General features: G+C 43.5%; 1 pseudogene; it reads left to right on the forward strand.

Annotated features, from left to right (window-relative positions):
- The first annotated feature begins 1,461 nt into the window (after positions 1 to 1,461).
- Positions 1,462 to 2,285, forward strand: LOC112399201 (ribonuclease P protein subunit p30 pseudogene; annotated as a pseudogene).
- The last annotated feature ends 5,739 nt before the right edge of the window (positions 2,286 to 8,024 follow it).

Consider the following 8,024-nt stretch of genomic DNA (forward strand, 5'->3'; position numbering starts at 1 on the left):
GTGTAGAACATCAAATATCCTACAAGACTCATACTAAACAATAGCAGTCCCTGGTCTCCCCACTCCTGAATCTTCCTCTCCAAAATCATTTAACTATTTCTGGTATTAACCTGTACATTTCTAAAGAACATGCTTGTACTGCTGTTTCTTGATTATGCAACTTAAGATATTAGAGACCCAAATTCCTATTGTGGAAGATGATACAGGATTCTTATACAACCCGAGACCCCCAGTCCCCACTTCTTCACCTTCCTAGTAGAATTATATCACATTGCCTTATAATTTACTTATATGGCTCTTGTCTATATCCCTCTAGATGCAATGATACAATTGGATGTATCAATACAATTGATTGATACAATACAATCCCTCTAGATACAATTCTAGCTAGAATGAGGCTCCATAAACAGAAGTTTGTGTCTGTTTTGCTCGCTGAAGTATCCTTATGACCTAGAACAATGTCACACTTGTAGTAGGCACTGAATAAATATTTGTGGAATAAATGAATTCATTCTCAGCTTTACAGTATGTGACTTGCCCACAAGTCACTCATTACTGCATTCTCAGGATGCACTGGCTGTCCCCCACGTCCCTTCAGGTTGCCTGGCTGGTTGGACACTGCACTGGCATGTGGCCACCACCAGATAACATCTAATAACTCCCTTTCATCCAGTTGTACTTGGGAATCTCTCCTCTATATCCTGAACTTTTCATTAACACTTACACTGACTGATTTATAATTACTGACATTAATCAGCTTCTCCAACTAGGCTACAGCCTCCTTGGCATCATGGAGTGTCTTGGTCATCTCTGAGCCCCGTTGTCTTTCACAGCATCAGACCTATTGTAATAGATTCTCAAGAAGTTCTGAATGAAGGACACACAGTCCTGCTTGCCACTTTGAAGCAAGAGAGAAACAACTTCCTGTCCCAGGGGAGCCCTTATGACAAGACACTCTCACTATTTACAGAAATAAAGTGAGGATCAACTGATTTTCCTCTCACTGTACACTTCCCAGGGCTAACTAATGCCAGGTCATTTCATTCACTTCATTTTTCAACCATTTCGCTTCTTTCTATTCCTTTTTCTTGCTCAAGTCTCCATCAAAAATAAAAATAAAATTTGGGCTTCCCTGGTGGTGCAGTGGTTAAGAATCCACCTGCCAATGCAGGGGACACAGGTTCAAGCCCTGGTCCGGGAAGATCCCACATGCCGCGGAGCAACTAAGTCCGTGTGCCGCAGCTACTGAGCCTGCACTCTAGAACCCGCGAGCCACAACTAGAGAAAGCCCACACGCAGCAACAAGGACCCAATGCAGCCATAAATAAATAAATAAATAAAAGTTAAAAAATAAAAATAAATTTCAACTAAGAGTTAAATCAGTCAGAGTACCATGGCTTCTTTCAAAGTTAGAAATGTTGTCTTTACGAAGTGTCTGATTCAACGTTAAGCTCTGTAGGCATGGCGGCATTTGTGGATTTGGACCTGTGGGAGGGTTCCGACCTGAAGGCGCTCACCTGGGCTATTCAGTTGTTGCCATCAATCGTGTTGTTGAATTTAAGGAAAAGAAACAGGAAATTGAAAAACCAGTAGCTGCTTCTGAACTCTTTACAACTTTGCCAATTGTACAGGGAAAATCAAAACCAATTAAGATTTTAACTAGACTGACAATTATTGTTTCAGATCCATCTCACTGCAATGTTTTGAGAGCAACTTCTTCAAGAGTCCGGCTGTATGATATCGTTGCAGTTTTCTGAAGACAGAAAAACCTTTTCATACTGCTTGTACACATTTAGATGTGGATCTAGTCTGCATAACCGTAACAGAGAAGCTACCATTTTATTTCAAAAGACCCCCTATTAAAGTGGCAATTGAGTGAGGTGTGGGCTTTGAACTTGTCTATAGCCCCCCTGTCAAAGACTCCACAATGAGAAGGTACACAGTTTCCAACGCCCTCAATTTGATGCAGGTCTGCAAAGGAAAGAATGTAATTATACCTAGTGCTGCTGAAAGGCCTTTAGAAATAAGAGGCCCATACGATGTGGCAAACTTACAGTTGCTGTTTGGGCTGTTGGAAAGTGACACCAAGACTGCAGCGTCCACCAACTGCCAAGCGGTGCTTCTGCATGGAGGGAGAAACTAGAAAAACTGCTTTTGGAATTATTTTCACGGTGAAGAAATCTCGGACATCAGAAGTAGGTGATGAAAAAAATAATAATAAATAAATAAAAGAAGTAGATGATGATTCTCTTCCAGCCTGCAAGAAAGCCAAGTGTGAGGACTGAAACGAGTCCCCCTTCTCTGTCAACATTCCCTTCTGCCATCTGAGAATCCATCAGCCACAACAGAACTGGAACCTCCTTACGATTCACTATTTTCACTTGGAGCTAGATATCAGTAGTCTGTAAAAGCAGTCTTATATTTAAGCCGTTAAAATAATAAAACCTGAGAGATCAAGATGGCGAAGTAGAAGGACGTGCTCTCACTCCCTCTTGCGAGAGCACCGGAATCACAACTAACTGCCGAGTAGTCATCGACAGGAAGACACTGGAACTCACCAAGGAGGACACCCCACATCCAGAGACAGAGGAGAAGCCACAGTGAGACGGCAGGAGGGGCGCAATCACAGTAAAATCAAATCTCATAACTGCTGGGTGGGTGACTCACAGACTGGAGAACGCTTATACCACAGAAGTCCACCCGCTGGAGTGAAGGTGGCCCCACATCAGGCTTCCCAACCCAGGGGTACAGCAATGGGAAGAGGAATTCCTAGAGAACCAGACTTTGAAGGCTAGCGGGATTTGATTGCAGGACTTCGACAGGACTGGGGGAAACAGAGACTCCACTCTTGGAGGGCACACACAAAGTAGTGTGTGCGTCGGGACCCAGCGGAAGGAGCAGTGACCCCATAGGACTGAACCAGGCCTACCTGCTGGTGTTGGAGGGTCTCCCACAGAGGCAGGGGGTGGCTGTGGCTCACCAAGAGGACAAGGACACTGGCAGCAGAAGTTCTGGGAAGGACTCCTTGGCGTGAGCCCTCCCAGAGTCTGCCATTAGCCCCACCAAAGACCCCGGGTAGGCTCCAGTGTTGAGTCGCCTCAGGTCAAACAACCAACAGGGAGGGAACCCAGCCCCAACCGTCAGCAGACAAGTGGATTAAAGTTTTACTGAGCTCTGCCCACCAGAGCAACAGCCAGATCTACCCACCACCAGTCCCTCCCATCAGGAAACTTGCACAAGCCTCTTAGATAGCCACATCCACCAGAGGGCAGACAGCAGAAGCAAGAACTACAATCCTGCAGCCTGTGGAACAAAAACCACATTGACAGAAAGATAGACAAGATGAAAAGGCAGAGGGCTATGTACCAGATGAAGGAACAAGACAAAACCCCAGAAAAACAACTAAAGTGGAGATAGGCAACCTTCCAGAAAAAGAATTCAGAATAATGATAGTGAAGATGATCCAGGACCTTGGAAAAAGAATGGAGGCATAGATAGAGAAGATGCAAATGTTTAACGAAGACCTAGAAGAATTAAATAACAAACAAACAGAGATGAACAACACAATAACTGAAATGAAAACTACACTAGAAGGAATCAATAGCAGAATAACTGAGGCAGAAGAACAGATAAGTGACCTGGAAGACAGAATGGTGGAATTCACTGCTGTGGAACAGAATAAAGAAAAAAGAAGGAAAAGTAATGAAGACAGCCTAAGAGACCTCTGGGACAACATTAAACACAACAACATTTGCATTATAGGGGTCCCAGAAGGAGAAGAGACAGAGAAAGGACCCGAGAAAATGTTTGAAGAGATTATAGTCGAAAACATCCCTATCATGGGAAAGTCCAGGAAGCACAGAGAGTCCCATACAGGATAAACCCAAGGAGAAACACGCCGAGACACATAGTAATCAAATTGGCAAAAATTAAAGACAAAAATTATTGAAAGCAACGAAGGGAAAATGACAAATAATATACAAGGGAACTCCCATAAGGTTAACAGCTGATTTCTCAGCAGAAACTCTATGAGCCAGAAGAGGGTGGCACAATATACTTAAAGAGATGAAAGGGAAGAACCTACAGCCAAGATTACTCTACCCGGGAAGGATCTCATTCAGTTTCGACGGAGAAATCAAAAGCTTTGCAGACAAGCAAAAGCTAAGAGAATTCAACACCAACAAAACCAGCTCTACAACAAATGCTAAAGGAACTTCTCTAAGTGGGAAACACAAGAGAAGAAAAGGATGTACAAAAAAAACCCCATAACAATTAGAAAAATGGTAATAGGAACATACGTATCAATAATTACCTTAAATGGGAATGGATTAAATGCTCCAACCGAAAGACACAGGCTCACTGAATGGATACAAAAACAAGACTCATATATATGCTGTCTAAAAGAGACCCAGTTCAGGGCTTCTCTGGTGGCGCAGTGGTTGAGAGTCCGCCTGCTGATGCAGGGGACACGGGTTCGTGCCCCGTTCCGGGAAGATCCCACATGCCGCGGAGTGGCTGGGCCCGTGAGCCATGGCCGCTGAGCCTGTGTGTCCGGAGCCTGTGATCCGCAACGGGAGAGGCCACAACAGTGAGAGGCCCGCGTACAGCAAAAAAAAAAAAAAGAGAGGCCCCAAAAGAGAGAGGCCCGCGTACAGAAAAAAAAAAAAAAAAAGCACGGCATAAAAGTCAGTAACTCAATATTCTTTCATTCAGTCACAGGATCTTAAAATGTTATTCAAAGCAAAAAAGAAAGATATCGTCTACCAAGCAATCAGTAAACTGCACAGAATGGAAGGTTTTTTTGCCGCACCTGGCAGCTTGCAGGATCTTAGTTCCCCACCAGGGATTGAACCCAGCCCCAGCAGTGAAAGCACCTAGTCCTAATCACTGGACCGCCAGGGAATTCCAGTGAAAGGTCTGTCTTTAAGAGACAGAACTCAGGAGGAAAATCCTGCAAACAAAGACCGGGAAACTAACCAATCTGACATGAGAAGATGAGCACATGTTTTACTTAATAAAAATCTAGAGATTTACAAATGCCATATAAATAATAATCCGCATTTTGAATATTCTCTAAACTCTACAGAAATGGAAGATGTAATTCTTTTGAACAGTCACCCAAGTTGTAGTCGTATTCCTCTGTGCCTCTACTTACGTAACCATTTTGCCAACAAGCCCATCTTATACATTCCCACCTTCCTGTATTTTTACAGCTGTCAAAGGAATTCACTTTCACTTCTAAAAACTCTAAAATAGAGGCTTAATTATTTAGCTTAGCCTTCCCTCCCCCCACAAAAAGAAGCCACTGAAGAAGGAATATTTCTCTTTTCAACTTCTGAAGTTGCTCCCCATTCATAATTGGATTCAGAATAAATCTCGGTCAAAGCATACCAGTAAATTAGAGCAAAGTCATTTTCAAATGAAATGAATTTTAAATGACACATTCGAATACATTAAGGATTAAGTCCTTTCAAGTGAAATAACTCTAAGTGTGCAAGAATGAAGTTTGGATTCACTCTGTCTCAGGGGGCTGCTACTTGTGAGTGACTAATAATTTACACCCATAATGTCAAGTTGCTGGGTGGGAAGCGCAAGTTTAACCAGTACTTCATAAGATCTCCGGAGATGTGGTTACATGTCAAAAAGTATAACTAGGGCTTCCCTGGTGGCGCAGTGGTTGAGAGTCCGCCTGCCGATGCAGGGGACACGGGTTCGTGCCCTGGTCCGGGAGGATCCCACATGCCGCGGAGCGGCTGGGCCCGTGAGCCATGGCCGCTGAGCCTGCGCGTCCAGAGCCTCTGCTCCGCAGCGGGAGAGGCCACAGCAGTGAGAGGCCCGTGTACCGCAAAAAAAAAAAAAAATGTATAACTAAAAACACATTTGCCTGTAGGTTCCCAAGATTTCATTTGTGATGCCATTTCTGATAAACCATGAAGAGTAGATCACTGGGTCTCAGGCTGTACACTGAGAAATGAAATTCAAAGAGAAAGCTTTTTTGAAAAGGAAAGAGCTAAAATTCCTGGTTGATGCGCAGGGCAGAAACCCAGTCTGATGATTTGGGGGTCAGAGCGACCCTCTGTCCTTTTTGTTTTCACTGTGTTGTGTATAGAAGGCACTGCAGACCCAGATCCTGTCTTGGCCATCTCCTGGCTGTGTGGCCTTGAATAAGTCACTTAACATCCTCACCCTCCGATTGCTCTTCTGTAAAATGGGATAAACTTTAAGAAGTTGCCACAAAGGTTAAAAATAATGTCTGTAGTTCAACTGCCCAATGTCTAGAACATATTAAGTACACAATAACTACTAATGATTCAAACAAGGACAAGATCAGAAAAAAACGCTTGTAACGCCGGTGATAGTTTAAAGGAATCCTTGGTAAAAATCTCCGTATAATGCTGGGGCCCCTGGCATTTCCACTTAACAAGTTTCCATTCTCTCAAGAAATGGAACAAATGGATGGATCATGGCCCCTCTCTTCAAGCTGAGTCTGCATTGGACTGCTGCTTCCTCTCTATATCTATTGTGAATGAGAATATGTAAATTCTGCAAATTTCTTGCTTAAAAACCCCTTTATTTAGACATCCCACTTGCTTGCTCTTTGTGAAGTGTATAAGTTAGGAGAAAATATGTCCCTTGGCCTATCTCCGTTCTATGAAAAGGTAAAAGGAAGTTGTAGTTGGATTTCACTCTGAGTTCATCATTCCTGTTCCTAGGAAAGTGATAAAAAAAAAAAAAAAGGGTCACAAGATCCTCCCATTTGCCAGAACTGATACTCTAGAGGTCTGACATGGGCTTCAAGTGCAACCTCTCTGCCTTTGCCCCCAAATCACCAGTGGGCACAGCTGGCTCCAGCTGTTCACAGGACTATTCACAGAATGGAAGAACCTCACCTTCAGGGAGGCTGGAGTCAGAGCAGATAATATCTGGATATTTGGGGGTTAAGGGGTTGAGGATACGAGCACTGATACAATTTCCATAAACAAAAAGATCAATTGTTTTTTGATACACTAGCAAAGTTGGCGGTAGAGTAATGAACTACCAGGCAAGGCTCCTGATTTCATGGAGTTTACTAGGAAGGTCAAACTTCATGTAAAGGAAGACCTGCTGGAAATACTATCATATTCTACTCAAAAATAGCATTTTTCAATATTTAAGAGGTCTTTTTCTGAATCAGAAAAAGAGAAACCAGGCTTCCCTGGTGGCGCAGTGGTTGGGAGTCCACCTGCCGATGCAGGGGACACGGGTTCGTGCCCCGGTCCGGAAGGATCTCTCATGCCGTGGAGCGGCTGGGCCCGTGAGCCATGGCCGCTGAGCCTGCGTGTCCGGAGCCTGTGCTCTGCAACGGGAGAGGCCACAACAGTGAGAGGCCCGCGTACCGCAAAAAAAAAAAAAAGAAAAAAGAAAAAAAAAGAAAAAGAGAAACCATGCAACAACCTAATGACAAGACTTTCAAATCTTTGAAAATTTAAATTCCAGTATCAATCTGGAAAATGTGTTTGTTCCCCACCTTCCACCAGTGCGTTTCACAACAGTTTCTGAAACGATATTCTGCCAGAAGATACACTACATCATGATCAGATGGTTTATATTGAGTTTTATAAAGGAAACAGGTAGGAAATATGAGTGAACTTTAGGAAGCTTAAGACTTAGGAAGAAATATTCATTACTTTATCCATTCAGCAGTCACTCTTTGTTTTCCTTCTGTGCATAAGACGCTGGGCAGTGCCGAGAATACAAGCAATGGAATAATTTGGAGACGAAAAATTCCTTATGACAACCTATGTGTACTCCACCCAGATTTCTTCTTTCTGTCACAAATATGGAATGGGAACAATTATTCAATCAGTTCTATACCAATGAATCGTCAGTGTGCATTAACCATTTTCTTGTTGAGCTGGCCAAAAAAGGTTGGGGGGAGGGGAGACATATCTTGAATGGAGAGAGTGAACTTTTCAACGGCAACACCCATTCGGTGACCTATAAAAGGTTAGCCTTCCTGTCTTGCTGACACCGCACCATCCCTG

This window comes from Neophocaena asiaeorientalis, unplaced genomic scaffold (genome assembly GCF_003031525.2).
Source record: "Neophocaena asiaeorientalis asiaeorientalis breed wild unplaced genomic scaffold, Neophocaena_asiaeorientalis_V1.1 scaffold1, whole genome shotgun sequence".
Taxonomy (NCBI): domain Eukaryota; kingdom Metazoa; phylum Chordata; class Mammalia; order Artiodactyla; family Phocoenidae; genus Neophocaena; species Neophocaena asiaeorientalis.